This window comes from Rissa tridactyla, chromosome 13 (assembly GCF_028500815.1).
Source record: "Rissa tridactyla isolate bRisTri1 chromosome 13, bRisTri1.patW.cur.20221130, whole genome shotgun sequence".
NCBI lineage: Eukaryota > Metazoa > Chordata > Aves > Charadriiformes > Laridae > Rissa > Rissa tridactyla.
Genome location: NC_071478.1, coordinates 1549024 through 1564919, shown reverse-complemented (window position 1 = coordinate 1564919; position 15896 = coordinate 1549024). Strand labels below are relative to the sequence as shown.

At 47.7% G+C, this 15896-nt stretch overlaps 1 protein-coding gene across 16 annotated transcripts in view; it reads left to right on the top strand.

Moving 5' to 3' along the window:
* Positions 1-15896, top strand: part of ARVCF (ARVCF delta catenin family member) — a 278074-nt gene that overhangs the window by 131888 nt on the left and 130290 nt on the right. The window contains exon 1 of one of the 16 annotated variants that reach the window (XM_054219513.1): positions 8240-8372. The exons of 14 other annotated variants lie outside the window; for them this stretch is intronic. The gene's annotated coding sequence lies outside the window, so the exon portion shown is untranslated. Of the gene's footprint in view, positions 1-8239; positions 8373-8426; positions 8536-15896 lie in introns of those variants that run through there. One more of the 16 variants, XM_054219512.1, reaches the window with a different exon arrangement.

The following is a 15896-nucleotide window of genomic DNA, read 5'->3' as shown; positions in this document are numbered from 1 at the left end:
TGTTTCTTAAACACCTCTAGGGATGGCGACTCAACCCCCTCCCTGGACAGCTGTTCCAGTGCACTGGAATCCACCAGCGGTTACAGCAGAACATTGCACAGAGACGGCGGAGCTTTCCGGATCTCAATGAGATGGAGTTTAGTACAGGCTCTTGAGTGTGCTACGTTCCAAGCAGCTGGGGAGGAAGGTTTGCTGAGGAAGCCAGTACGTAAGGTTATTGTACTTCCTACAGCACTGCCTTACAGTAATGCACTCCAAGTTATTTTGGTTTGGATATTCAAAATGACTTATTTGTAAAACAGATTATGTGGGTGGCTGGGTTTCTCTATCCACATCTTCCTGAATCCATGTTAATCGCTGCTAAACCAGACCATAACTCTTTAATTGAAACGGCGTCTAGAAGCTGTTCCCTGGCACTGCCGTCTCGCGTTGGCATGGCCTCTATGGAGCAACTGCTCTGGTCCTGCATCAGCCCAGGCGGAGGTTCTCCCCAGCGCGGCGTCTCTCCCAGTCACCTTGCTGACTTGTGGTCCTCTTTTGTCCTTCTTAAACCTTCTTCCTAATGGCGGCAGTAGTGGCCGGAGTAATTCTCCTATTGTTCATATACATTAAATTAGGAGGAATGTATTGGCATTTAAACTTATTCCAGCAGGTGCTTTATGTTACTGGCCTCAGTTATGTTGGTTATCGGCTCCTCTGTAAGACCAGCAATATGTTCTGGGAGACCAGTGCTGCCCGGCTGGGCTGTCCTGGTGATCTCTCTGCCGTTCCGAGTCTCTGGTGAATCCTGGATATGGGTTCCACTAGCTTAAGAGCGCAGCTCTCCATAGATCACTTGTTATGATGCTCTAATGAGGGAACGGTTATAAATACTCTTTCCCTGGGTTGTAAAAGATTTCAGCTTAAATGCCAGATGCTGTGAAAGTGAAGAGTGACTTTGTAGATTTTATTTATAAAGTATGTGTTGATGCTGCTTACTATTGTCAAATCTAACTCTGGCTGCTTTCACAGCACCTGCCTGTGAGATGTCCCCTTGTCCCCTTCAACTCCTGCATTGCTGACACCTTTTTTTTTTTTTTCTTTTTTAAAAAAAAAGGTAACTAATGATTCTGAGAGTTGACTTTAATGAAAAGAGAGTGGTTATTTCTGTGCTGGTAACTTCAAAAAGTATATGTTTTCATTACTTCCCCTAAGTGCTGCTTGGCTTGTTCATGACGATGCCATGGTTGTCTTCTGTTGAGCTGGTGATACTTTGAATTGGCTGCTGTGCTGGAAAAGAAATTCTTTACCATCTGGTTACTTTTTCCCCTTTTTTTTTTTTTTTTCTTGTTGATCTTATAAATACACTGGTATCTTGATACCTGAGGAGAAGTGGTCTTCATATTGTGTGAGGGTTATGTGATGCTTGAATGCTTGTGAGAGAGGTGGTTGGGCTTGTGGGTTTGGTTGCTGAGGTGTTTCCCTCTGGGTGTTCTCACCTGTTGCTCATTTGGGTAAAGACGGGGAGCAGGTGGAAGCCCCTACTGAAGCAGCACTTGATGACCCCGTTCCAAGCTGGTGTGAGATTGTGACCTTCTCACCTTGCTGGGGCATCAGAAGGGCAGTACTTAAATATTGCCAGAACAGAAGGACGCAAGACGTGCACGGCCCTGGTTCACGCGTGCGTTGAAACCTACGCTGCCTTGGTGAGGACTTCAGAAGCGCTTTGCCTAATTTCGGTGCTGTTACAGATGAACCCCGTGGCTGGTTTGCAGGGAGGAGGGGGGGCAAAGTTCTGCCGTCCTGCCCGGGAAGGGGCAGCGAGTGGGGCCGGGGGGGTGGGAGCCGACACCGGGGGGAGCACTGCTGGCTGGGGGAGTGAAGGATACTGCTTTCTGGGTGAAATTTCAATGAATCAGTTCCATGGAAAGCCTGTCGTTGCCTTCTAGCACTGGCAGGCAAGTTGGTAGATATTTAATAAAATATATGGGAACTCTCTGAAGTCTGCTGGTTCCGCACTGGTTCACCCCACGGGATGGTGGTGTCCCCGCAGCGAGAGTCGGAGCCTGATGCCGCAGCTCCTGTCCTCTGCCCACCCCCGGCTTTTCTATAACCTTATCGTACGTTGTGGTTCTTCATTCTCCTCTTTGCCCGGAAGGAATGGACTGTGGTATGTTTACAAGAGTTTTAAAAAATGGTATTTCTCACATTAGCATATGTAAATGTTGAGTAGATGTACGTAAATGTATGCTAGACGAGGAACATTTCACATTTGTCCTTAGCAATTTTGTCTCATCTGGGTCGTTCTTTCTCTTTCTACCATGACATGTTGTTTTATTACCTGAGGTTAGAATGCATCTTGGTCACGGCGACACATTTATCTTGTATTTTATGATGTGATCTTATCACATCGCATTTCTTTTCTCTTTCCTATTCAGCTTTTCATCCGTCAGTGACAGTGGTGACACCAGCCAGTGGCACAGCAATACCAGGGCTATGTATGAGTGCGGACCCTTGGCAATTTCTAAGGCTAATACTTTGCTTCTAAGGTACAATATTCGTTTTAGCAGGTTATTTCTGGAGGGAAGAGCCATTTGTAATTACATCAAAACCAGCAGCCATCAATCATTTTAGATGCGGGAGACGGCAAAAAAGCCTTCCCTGGATAACGCTGAGGAAATCTGAAGCAAACAGAAGGTGACACGACACCCTCCTCTCCTGGCTGCGGCGGCGCAAGGAGGGGCCAAGATGTGCTAATTCATTATTTGTGTAACGGCGACAGACAGGCCTTTATTTGTAGCTGTTTCTGTGTTTTAACATAGAAAAATAGGTATTTTCCATCAACTCTGTGAGACTGTGAAGTGAGAACGTGGTTGAGTTCCATTGTTAAAAATGTTCTGGTTCCTTTTAATATGGTGGTTTTAAAAGTGTATTCTTTCCTACCGTTTCCTCAAGGGCCAAATCTTCAAAAGAGAAAGCCGCAGCTATCTGGGCAACCAAAACGAGGGACCGGCTTTCAGACCTGTCCAGCTGGTACACACCAACTGCAAATGTGATTAGAGATGGATTAACGAGTGCTGCGTCACCCACTGAAGGATTTTGACAATCTGGCTGCTGGTCTTGGTGTGTCAGTAGGAACTGAAACATCTGCCTGCGAGTCGCTTTAAATCCAGTGTGACACACTGTTAATCAGTAGCTTTTTCTGCTTCTTGGTTTTGGAGACTCCAGTCAGAATCATCTTTGTGTTTCAGTTACATGGGATCAATTTATTTTTCTATTTCTTTCTTCCCCAAAGCTGACACTTCAAAATTTCAGCATAACAGTGCCAACACAAACTTCTCAACACTCGAATAAAATGTGATTTTCTTCCTTTGCCGCCTGTAGGAAGAGGCATAGCAAATATTGTGGAACACCCATCCTGGGCTTGGCTGGATTCCAGAGACTTTCCGGAAAGAGACGGGGGTGCCACCGGCCTCTGCCGTGGGGGTGAGGATGGGGGAGGACGAGCCGCGTCCCGGCTGACGTGCTGCAAATGCACTGCCGGCGGAGGGGTGTTCCCAGGGTTGTTGCTCTCTGAATTTTCTTGTGTTCAAAGACACTTGGCCGCGGGACGCGATGTGGATACTGTTTTGGCAACTGGAGTCACAGAAATATTTACGAAGGCTGTTGGGTTCTTCCCCCGTGCTCTTATCCCTCCTTCCTGTATTTAAAATTCCCTGAAGTGTTTTGTTTTATTCTTCTAAAAGATCCACGGTTTTCTTTTAAAGGGACAGGGAGAATTGGCATTCTCCTGGGTGTAAATTATAGATAAATGCTTTTTAAAGATGGGTGGGGTGAGGGATACACCACCTTCTCCCTTGGGCAGAATAAACTAAATGCTGGCCCCGGCGACTGTGGAGGACAAACTTCTCAAAATCCTTGTGGAGTCTGAGTGGTTGTAACAAGGGACCGAAGCGCACTGTTCAGTGCACGTCTCAATGGTTTTCTGCTCGCCGAAATTCTGGATTCGGTTCTGATGGGGGTCATGGTCACTGAGAGCTGGTTTGCCTTTCTGGCGTCTCACTAATTCTGGTGGCAGCACCGTCACCGTCTGGCCGCCGGGCTCCGGGCAGGGACAGGACTCTGCAAAGTGTCTTTGGATTTGGTGGAGAGTTGGAGGAGAGAGGCGGCTGCCGTGAGCCGATCGATTGCATCGGAAGCGAAAGGGTTAAGAATGGAAATCTGATTGCACAGCTGAAATCTCAATTTGAACTTGCGGTCTCTTGAGAGAAGATGCCATTCAGCACCGTTGCACAGAGTTATTTCATTCTTAATTTTAATTGACATGTCCCAGAATGCACCTCCCCCTTCCAGCACGGGCTGTTTGTGAGCCGGCGTGTCTCTCGGTGGGCGACTTCTGTGTTTTAAATTCAGGGCATCAGTAATTCCCCTTTCGATACCCGCGTCCTTTCTGCCTGCCTTACTCGCTCAATAGCTTTATGAAATTTGAATGAAACTCTCCCCGAGTAAGATGTCGGTCACCTCCTGGGATTTCAGCCTCCTGACCTGACCCAGCTCCTTCCCCCCCGCGCCGGGTGCCCGTTGAGCAGGTAGGGGCGATGCTGTCCTGGGAGCGCGGCCCCCGTGCCGGGGTGTCCTGGGCACCTTCACTGGCAGAAGAGTCATTCTCTTATTCATGGTTGTAAAAATGGCATCAATATTTCAACTTTATGGGGGGGTGGTGGAAAACCTCAAGCCAAAACTTGTAGTATAACATCAATTTTTCATTCCTCTTCTGGGTTTAATTCAAATCCAGTTATTTATAAACCCAGCAATCGCAGCAGAACTTGCAGCTCCATCCTGCAGTACTTGTGAGGAGTAGAGATATCTGCCTAAAACATTTTAATATTTTATGTCTCCAGTATTGGTTGCATTTTGGGGATAAAACGGTATGATTGTCCAGTATGAGGATTGTCCCAGGACTTAATTAACTTTCTTATAGCTTTTGTCTCTGTTTTGTATACGATGGGCATCAGTTTAAAGAAACACTTTTCAAATGGCAAAGAGCCTAAATGCATACAATAGTTGCAAATATAGTGGAAAACTTGTGCTTCTGGAAATCGTGTTTTAATTCGTTTGCAGTCTGTAGGTGAGGAGAGCTGCGGGCAGACCTGAGCACTGGAAGTGTCCTCGCAGCGTAGACTTTGCCACTCCGGCTTCTAAAGGGGAGGGTTAGTGTTACAGGTTGAAATGCCTTGAAAAATACAAATTTCCAGAGTAGAATTTGTTTCTAGTTATATTTTTGTATTTTCTGTTGTTTATCATCTCTTTCTTCATAGCTGCTCTAGCTGGTACAGTATTTTTCTGGCACGCGAGGTGCAGTAGCTGTGACTCTGGAGAACAGAGTCCGCGTTGTCTCTTGGACTTTTGAGTAACATCAGCTCCGTCACAGAAACCTCGTAGTGTTTGGATGGTGGTGGTGATGATGACGGTGAGATTTACTGCGTCTGTACAAGAATGTTTCAGTTTAAGAAGGGCCACTCTCGGGCTTAAAGACAATAATTGAACTCCTCTCAAGGCTTTGGCTTTTTCAGATAAAAAAAACTATTCACCTTTTCCGCCACGTCTTCCCGTGAATCGTCATCTGTCACATGCCTATACCTGGAATGTCTTCTCCATGCAAGCCTTCTGCTGCTGGCTGGTTGGTAACCAGGTGGATTGTTCTTGTGGTGTGCTGTTTGAGCTCCTGCAGAACTTGCTTTTGCCCGATTTCAGCCTGTTTAGCATAGGAGCAAGGCGTGCAAATAATGACCGTCTCTCACCGGGTGTTTCTTAGTAGAAATTATCACTGCCGGCTTAGTTCTTCAGGGGCTTTTCTGGGCTGAGGTGCGGAGCCGGGGGGACCCTGCCAAGGCGTTGGCCATGGGTCAGCTCGTGAACGGCAACGGGGACCTGGTGAAGTGTGAGATCCAGAAGAAGAGAAACTAAATTTACTTCTGTTACCCAGGCTTCTTTTTTTGGTATTCTACGTCCTCTCAAAAAAAGCTTCTTTGTTTGAATTTTAAGCAGGTGAATTAAAAATACCGCGATTCAGTGCATTTATCGTCCTGGGGAGCTGCCCGCCTGCCTTAGCTGGGGTGGGGGCCCTGTCAATTATTAAAGCACGGAGTTGTTCGGCTGGTGCAGAGCACGGCCCGCGGAGCCGCTGGCTGGGGGCACGCGCGAGAGCTTTGTTCTCAGCAGAATTGTTCCTCCTGTGTATGTTTCCCTGAGAACTTAAAGGTTTCCGAGTCTATGAGTGTGTACCTGTGTCTGTTTCTAAACTAGAACGTGTACGATATTACAAATACACTTTACAGGGGCTGTACCGTAAATACTTGGAATGTGTCCCTGTGTGTATGTTGTTTTATTTCTTCCTTTAACTAACTTTCTTTCCTCCTTCCCCCACAGAAACCCATACGCTGAAGGTCTGGGGAAAAAAAAGTTGTTTATATGCAGCCCATTGTTCAGTCAAAGTGCGTATTATCAATGGTCATATGCTTTGCTTAAATATTTTATAAGATCAGGGTATAGTACGCTAACCCTGCCTTCTTTCTGTTGTCTGATTGTGCATTTCCACTTACACCTCGTTAGTAATCTAGACAGGCTTGAATTGTGTCAGCTTTTAGCAGATATTTGATTTCCGACAGTGCTTTAATCTCAGAGTTCCCTTTCGTTGTGCTCAAATGACAGCTTTCAGGAGTAAGAAACTTTTTTTCCCCCCCACCTCGTGTTCTGACTGTGCGACGCTGAAGTGACCTGTGGTGTGAAGCAGGGTGTCCGTGCCGGCAGGGGACAACGCGAAGGCAGGGTGTAGACGCTGGGCCAGCGCGAGCCCCGCTGCCGCTGGGCCAGGAGCACATCCCACAGCCAGTGTCCGGTGGGAACGTGTCAGGAGCGTGGCCAGGGAGCTGGGCTCCAACCCTCAACAGCAGCAAAAGAATCCAAAAGAAAGGTGGTAAGAAACCAGGGAGGGGGACGGAGCTTTGGCCGCCGTTGCCGTCTGAGCGGGGCAGAGTCCTGAGTGATGGCGCTTGGAGGTGACGACTCCACCCTCCGCAGCTCCGTCCCCTTTGCCCAGGGACGGGGAAGCGGCTCGGGGGCCACTTTCCTCCCTGAAAAGATGGTGGTTTCTCTTCCACCAAGGACTTCCGTACAGCCGCTGTTCTGAGCAAAGGGGGTTGGCAGGTACTGTGCTCAAACAGCCCTCCTGCTCTGTTCTGAGGAGTCGGGAGCACTGCCCCTGCCGGGATCAGGCCACAGAGTAGGAGAGCAAAGAAATGCCAAGGAAAAGTAAGGAGCTGTCGGAATGCGTCTTCTCCTGGCTCTGGGTGGAGAAAGGTCTCTGCTTTCTTCTCCCCGTGGCGGGCGCACCAGCGCACGGTCACAGCTGCTCCTGTGGTCTTCTGGTCCGACAGCGCCAAGGAAGAACTTGGTCGCTCTGCAGACGGTCTGCTTTGGGCTCTTCTCCTCAAGTTTCCAGTCAGGTATTGACAGAAACGTACAGGAGCTTTGTCGCTGTTCTCACAGAAACAGGTCTGGACCATCTGCAGGCTCAGGAGACCTTATGGCTCCTGAGTACAGCTCCTCGGTGGCTGAAGTTGTGAGCAACAGTGATTATCGCTGACTGTTGTTTTTTGTTTGATTTTTTTTTTTTATTAAGTTTTGTTCTTGTTTGTGCTGATGAAGAGCTGCTGCTTGTTACTGGGTTAGGGCTGTTACCCTGAGGACAAGTGAAGCGGCTTCTTGTTCGGGTTCAAGCTCCGCAGTTTCACTGTCCGGAGACGTTGGTTTCCGCCTCTTGCCCATCCCGGCAGATTCCGTGGAACCGGGGTTTTGATTCTTTGCTTAGGCAAAGTCCTTCTAGGAGCATCATTATCTCTGAAGGCAGTTTAATTTACAGGAAATGCATTCGGCTTCTTGAGTGTGTGCATCAAGAAAATTTGAGTAGATAATTAATCTGAGGAACTGGAAATTAATTGGGAGGGAAATTGTTGCTTTAAAGATGTGCTGAATAATCACCATTTTACTATATTTAGCTGTCTGTTGAAGTAATATGAGCTGTAGAGAAGATAAACCTCTGTAGCCTGGTACTCCTTGTTTTGGAGGGACAAGGCAAACAGCCAGACTTGTCTTCCGTGGGCTCCCTGGCCTCGTGTGAGCGCGGGAAGCTGGCTGTCTGCCGACGGGGAAGTTTGGGAGCTACTGGGTGCCTGGCGTGTTGTAATGTGCTTTTGAAAACTTCAGCTTTCTTCATAGTTTCCCAGAGCTGGAAGCCATCCACAGGAGTATGTAAGGAGTTCACGGCACGGGCTGGAGGCTCAGCCTGGATCCAGGCTCTGTGTTGTCTTCGGGGTTTCTCGCTGCGGGGGCCGGTGAGTTGTGACCGAAATGAGAGAGGAGACTGCTGAGAGGAGGGCGTTGATGGCAGAGCAAGTTACTTTCGCTGGTGCTGAGCTGAACTTTGAGCCGTCTGGTGGCAATGGTGTCACTCTTGGAATCAGTCTCTCCTCGTTGGCGAAGTTTAATTGAGCTGTGGTGAGTGAAGGCTGCGTGCCGTGTGTTGGTTGCATTCCTGTGTCTGACAGCAGCCGGGATCAGTACGCGAGAAGCGCGTTAGCCCGTGCTCTGGCCACCGATGTAGAATCTGATCGAGGACCTTCTTTCTCATGCAGTGGCTGGGAATGTCAGCATATAATAATATAGGGTAATGTGTCAATACCATGGAGACGGCCCGTTAGAAATCATATGGAATTAATTCTAGAAAACAGTGATGTAAAGGTTAAACAGGCACAGAAGTGTGACAGAGAGCGGGTGTTTGTTATAGTATTAAGAATATATTTCAGACATGAAGAACGCACACGAGAACATGCCTCTTAACCCGCAGTCGGGACCACGTCGTTAAAGGTGCCTGATTAAGGGGGCTGATTTGCGGGGTGGGAGCCTCGGAAAGCTGCTCCCTGCGTAAGTCAGGTCACAGAGGCGGGGAGGGGGGAGGGTTTGTAACGATGATTGAAGAGCTGGATTTTAAAGAGGTTTTTAAAGGAGAGGTGGTGGAGTGTATGTTTGCGTGTTTGGGCTTCTCAGAGCCATGATGTTAGCGGGATCCCAGGAGTGTGACGGTGTGCAGGGGCGGCGTTCCCAGGCCGGCGGCTGGGGAGAGCGGGGAGGAGAGAATGGGAGACTGCAGGGACATCGCTGCTCTTCTGGTCAAGGGTAAGGGTGACTTTGAAAGATCCTTTTGCTGTTCCACCCAGGGAATGAATTCTGGAGGGATTGTCAACGCTTTGTTACGGAGGTAAAGGTAAGAGCGTTACAGCTCCCGGATGCCCTGCTCTGCAATGAGGAAATACGGGACGTAACTTTGGGGTTATCCGAGGGAAAACCTCAGCGCTTCTGGCGTTTGAGAAATCTAACTTTCAGGCCGTTCCTGAAAGTATGTAGAAAGAGTAGAGATATGCTTTAAACTGTGTGGAAGAGGCATTCAAGTGAATTTCTTGTTTTAATCTGTATCATTTCAGATTATGGCGTATTAACTTAATTATTTGGACAGACATGTTGTCTTCCAGATACCTACTGAATCCACAAACTGTTCTGAAGCGTTCCTGTCTTATTGTTGTGTCTGTGTTTGCCTGTCTGATGGGCAGAAGGGAACTCGTGGTCTCTCGTGTCGCAGTAAGAGAGCAGCGCTGACGGAGGTCTGCTTCTTTAGCCCCAAGTGAGGATGCTAATTACTGTGCGTGCGTTTATAGCTGCTGCAGGCTTGAATGTGGGGGAGGCAATTCAGGAAGGCTTTGAAGTGTTTGGTTTTCTTCCTGTTGGCTTGCTGCAGGTGGGGAGTGTCTACAGAGCTGGAGTGCAGATTTATAGTTTCAAAAAGGGTAGGATGTATTTTGGTGGCTAAAACAGAACAAGAGAATCACCAAATGGTTGAGGCTGGCAGGGACCTCTGGAGGTCGTGTGGTCCAACCCCCTGCTCGTGCAGGGCCACCTACAGCTGGTTGCCCAGGTCCGTATGTGGACGTGTCCAGAGGACTCTGTCCAGACGGCTTTTCAATATCTCCAAGAATGGAGACTCTGCAACCTCCCTGGGCAACCTGGGCCAGGGCTCGGTCACCCTCGCAGTGAAAAAGTGTTTCCTGATGTTCACCAGAACCTCCTGTGCTTCAGCTTGTGCCCATGGCCTCTGGTCCTGGCACTGGGCACCACAGAAGGAGCCTGGCTCCGTCGTCTCTGTGCCCTCCCCTCAGGAGTTTATTTACATGGATAAGACCCCCCTGATCCTTCTCTCCTCCGGCCTGGCTCGCGTTCCACTCGGTGCCCCCCAGGAGCCCCCCTCCTTTCCTGCCCAGCTGCTTTCCAGCGGGGTGGCCCCAGGTGAGTCCCCCCAGGGACAGGACTCTGCGCTTCCCCTTGGTGAACTGAAAGTGAAACTTGAAGTGAAAACGCTTTGGCATATCTTTAGATACTGTTTTTAAATAACCTTTCATCTGAAGCATTGGAAAACAATGCTGTGAGCATACCAAAATACTGAAAAATTCCAGGCTTAGCCTATTTTTAAAAATTTTTTTAACATCTGCAGTGCACGCCTTAAGCTCAGATGGTGCTGTTAAACCCAACCGACTGATTTAGAAGGATGCGTGTTTATTTCGTGCTGCGTGGAGCAAACAGAATACTGATTTTGACAGTGTTTTGTTTGTTTCCAGAACCCCCCTGTTGAAGTGAGCAGCTCCAAGGAGAAGGGCTGCAAGGCGTATCTGCTCGAGCTTGTAGGAGACGTTAGAGTTCACTACTGCCTCTTGTCTCTTCAAGTAAACCACTCATGGTTGCCGTTTGAATTTTGTTTGTTCAAGGAAATCTAATGTAAATAAATAGATTGTGAATCGTGGTTAGGTTTTTGTTCCGTAATTCTCTTGACGCAGTTACAAGGATCTTCTAGAGAAACTGCAAACAACCTTGCTCTTAGCTTGTCCGTTTTGAGAATTGAGGAAATCATCATTTCTGCACCCTGGAACGCCTTCAGTTAGAGAAATGGACCAAAATTTTGAACCGTATCTATCAAAAGGACTGTGGGTAGGTGGGGCTCAAATCGCTGCACTGGGAACCTCTGAGTGATGGGTGTTCTGTGTCTGCTGGGAAGCCTGGAGGCGCTGCTTGGTTGGCAGAAGGCAATGAGCACCTCCGGCGGGTAGTTCTTCTCCCTGCTGAGAGCCGTTCCGTGCCTCCGCGTCGAGCCGCTCATCTCGGGCGACCCCGCGGGGCAGAACAGCCCTGGCGCCGGTCCTGGCTTCCTCCCCTGCTGGCACGAATGGGGAGAGAAAGGGAGTAATTCAGGGGCATGTGAAACCTCAATAGCTTCTTGTAGACATGTGGGAAGAGCAGCGAGGTAGGAAGACTAAATTACTAAATGGGAAAAACTGCAGGAGGTATATTTTAATTATAATTTCTTGTGGGACATTGAAATTTCTTTCAAGTCCAGCAGAATAAGAAACGGATGCTTTGAACACTTCAGACTTCCAGGAAAAAGGTGTGAAATGCATCTGTCCTTCTTATGTTTCACTTCTTTTCATCTAGACGGCAAATAAAATAAAACAGCATCCTCGATAAGGCTTATGCTTCACTCTTGATCCACAAGTTTAATCACAGAGCGACTTCTCTTCTGTGAAGGTGGATGTCATCAATGCCTTAAAATCTAACGTGGAATAATTTATTATTTTTCCTTGATTATGGATAACCAGCATGTGCCCATGTCAGGATTTCCTCCTCCCAAATTAAAATTGAATGTTTTACATACTCTTTTAGAGAATGATAAAAAGAATTTTAAATCTGGATTCACTTCTGTGGAAGCACGCTGGGAAACAGAGTTGTTTTAGTTGGAAGCAAAAACAGAAAATTCAAGCTAAGTCCTACTTTTATTTTTAGTGACAGTAAGAATTAAGAGGAGATTAGTCTTGAGTTTTCAGCTCTGAAGTAGCGTTACTGACATTAGGAGTTAGATATAAATCCACGAGAGCGATGATTTGAGGCCAAATGCTGGGGTTTTTGTTCATGTACAACGGCAGCGTATCCTCCTGGCAGGGCACCCGTCTGGTGGGGTGTCCATTGGACTTCTTGAGTGAGAAAAGGGTGGTGGTTGTTTTAACCAAAAAGTTCCCGAGTCACGTTTTTCATTGCGTCTTTAATGGTTTTGGGCATCTGTGATGACTGTGACCACTCTGTTCCATGGCCCGTCCCCCCGGTAGGTTTAATGGGTCGCCAGTGAAGGCTGGGGCCCGTCGGGCCAGTGTGGGGTGCTGGGGTCCGGAGCAGTTCCGCTGGAAACCCGTAACCACGTGAGTGATCAGTCCTCCTTTCTGTTCAGAAATACCTCGATTAAATTAACTAAAGCTGCAGCTGGATCAGAACTGAGCTTACAGAGGCGGGCTGCAGCTCTCTTCTCATTAGTACTTTTTTATTTTATTTAGAGATAACTGTGGAAGGGAATAGCAGCAGGATTTTTTTTAAATAATCCGGAATTGTGATGGTGACAAAATACAAGAGTTTGGGAACGGCAGGAAAATGGAAGGCATCTTCTCTAGAGGGTGCACTGCCTGCGATAGCTGCATTGCTTAATATCTAGAAATAGTTGACTTTTTTCCTTTGCCTGCCTCTTCCAAAGTCCGACTCCGTGCTCTTCCCAGAACCGGCATTTTGTGTGAGCCTCCTGAAGGACGAGCGGAAGCAGTGATTTGCTGAGCGTGTTTGGGTACCGTTATTTTGCCATATGTGATCTGCGCGATGGATGCAAACTGTGTGTGTGGTTTTCCGACCCCCCATTTCTGAGTTACCAATTTCTGCGTTTTTATGCTGTGAATTTCACTGGAGACGAGGCCTCGGTCAGTGGCCGCAGCGATGTCTGCTCTTGCAGGTCAGAGTGTGGGAGTTGAAGACAGGAGGCAGTTGTATCAGACGGATGTAAATTAAGTTCCTAGGATCTAGTTTTCTCCGATAAAAGACAGTTGGAATGACAGGAGAGCCTTGAAGACAGGTTTTAAAAGCTTCGGTGAGTATAGGAGCTAAATTGGTTGTACTATTTCTAGAAAAACTTCACTGTTTTGGTTCAGAAAGTGGTGCATTGAGTTACAACTCCTGCGAACTTCCGAAGCTGGCCGTTGCCCGCGGGAGAGTGCGGAGGTGGGGGGCATTTTTGCAGAGGGAGTTGTTTGTGCAGTGATTGGAGGACAACCATTTGGTAGTTCAGCGCTGTGGTTGAGTAGCCGCCAACTTTTAATTGTGGTATGTGGATCCTGCTGATGTTTCCAGAGGCATTTGGAACGGCAGCAAACTAGTTAGCCAAGTGTAGGAGGATCATTGCTGGGGGAATGCTTCCTGGGAAGTTTCCAGACTTTAAGGAGTGGAAATGGGGTTTTTTGGGGTTGTTTTTTTTTTTTTTTTGTCTGTCTTTAAACGTGACAGGTGCCAATCAAGTGGAGAAGTGTTAAGACTTTTTTCTCTTGTTCCTGGAATTGATGTGAGATTTCCGTTCCAGAGGTTTTGAATAATTCCGGTTCCCTGTCTCTCATCCGCTATGGAGAGGACTTAGCGTGATGTTGATGTAACAGTGAGGCACCGTAACTGCACCATGGCTTTTGGAATGTGGTCACTGGCATTGTTACCGCCTGCGTTAACGTCTCTGTTCTTGTTTCTTGCGCTTGGAAGGTCTACAAAGAACATCTAGAACATCCTGTGCCATAAGGCTCCCTCGTTTTATTTATTTTTCTAGAGAGAGAATCTGAAAAAAAAAAAATCTTGGGCTGTCGGATTTGTTCTCCCTCCCTCTCTCCACCTTCCATGTTGCATGGCCTGTTTTTACTAGATTGAAAAAACTAGTAAAAAACTTCACAAATACGTAAGGGTGTGGAGCTGCTCTTGCTGCCGAGAGTCAGTGCGAGCTCCAAGCGCCCACCGTGGGGCTGGAGAAGGGTTTGGTGCCGGCTCTTCTCTTGGGGAGCCCCACTCTGGTGCGTTACTCGCAGAAAAGCGTGTTAGCGCAGCTGTGGGGAGCTAGTGTGGCATCCTCTGTCTTTGCTGGCTACCTCTATGAAAAGAGAATATCAGGAAAAAGTTACTGTGAAGTTTGGGATAAATTAACCCAAAATGGCGCTCTTTCCCAGTGAGTAATGTGACTTTCAAAACTTCGATGTGCAAAATCTGAGATGATACAAGTACTAAGTCTGCTGATTTGAATCCTAGATAGCATTTGATAATTCTTAGATAACATAAAGTAGCAATGCAAAGCAAAAAGGTACATTTGGGCATCGTGTAATGTCTTGCTCCGTTCAGGGATCTAGACCAGGAGATGTGTGTCCCCTGTTCCCTCCCCCGTCATTGTCTCTCCAGGAGCTCAGGGCATTTTCTTCTGCCGGAATCTCTTCCGCCGGGCACGTTCCTCGCAGAGCAGAGAGCAAAAGGAGCTATAGGAGTTTCTTGTTCTCTCTTTATAATGATTGATTTCCACCCCGTTCCCTGTAGGGAGGCAAGTGGATGGTCCTTGGGCAGGATAAATGTCTGTGAACGCTTGGGCAAAGTGAATAATACCTGTCCTGTGTGGGCTCGGCCGGCCGCAGGCGCCGTGCCGGGCAGCGTGCGTGGCCGCGGGGTGGAGGTCGGAGCCCTGGCGGCAGCTGTGCCCACGTGCTTGTCCCTGCGTGGTCACCGGCTGGTGAGAGACACGGCAAGCGAAACACGTGTGGTTAATGTTGCCCACAAAGCACAGATGAAAGGAGTTTTTGCACATACGTAGGGCGTCTCATCTGCTTCTGCTGGGTAGTTTAAAAAAAAAAAAAAAACCACGAGAGAAATTTGTAGATAAATGTGCGATGCGTCTGTGTAGCAAGGCCTCCTGCCTGCTGAGGGGTTACTCGTCTTGAAGAGACTCTTGCCCCTACGGTCTCCATCACTAAAAACCCGTTAGCGGCCCCTTATGAAGGAGGGCAATCTGCTGGTGCTGCTTAGTTTGATTAATGCAAGGCATCTTTGGGGGCTGCCTCAGGGTTGTGTGATGGAGTGATGTTTCTGAAGGCCTGAGAAAGGTGGAGTTGTTTGAATAGAAACCCTATAAATCTTCTGAAGTTGCATTAAACCTCCTGACTGGCGCATCTTAAACTTGTGTCGCTCTTCTCTATGTACCTGGTGTTCCAAAAAGGGAAGATAAAAAAAATACGTGTGCGAGTTTAAACAGTATTTGGTGTCTGAACTGCTCACTGTCGCATTTGGGCCATGTGCTGTCACTTTTGCTGCTGGGTGGTGCCATGAGAGAGGCCGCACAAGAAGGGAGTCGTTGCTCACCTGCACATCTCCTGTGGAAGTTGGTCTGATCTGTTTCCTGGAAGGGTCTCTTGAAACAGGCGGGGAGGGGAGAGAAATGCTTACCGAGTGCTCTCAGCTTGTTGCAAACAGAAGGCGTTACTTACTTTATATACTCTCTATCTCATCGTTTCTGTCATAATTTTTGTTTCCTTAATTTAAAAGGAAAAAAAAAAAAGGCAGAAATAACTTAACCTGGAAAGAAGGTGGCTCTAGTGAATAACTTTCTCCCAGTGATGGTATTGTAGATTACTTCAAAGATGTGTCCCCGATATTGAGTTCTGGGTGTGTGTAATAACCTTCACTGATGGGTTGGCTGGGGCGCCGCTCTCTGGGTAGCGGCACGTCAGCTCCGTGCGTACTGTGATGCTCTTGGCTGGGCCTGAATGGAAGTTACTCGGGTGAGAACTTCCCAGTGACACTACAGCCTGAAAATGGGCATTGTGCAATGTGTGTGGCTGCAGTGAAGCAGCTTTACTGGAATACAACAAAAAGAGACTATGTTATTAGTTTATAAAAAAAATGAAAAAAAAAAAAGAAAAGAGACGGATTTG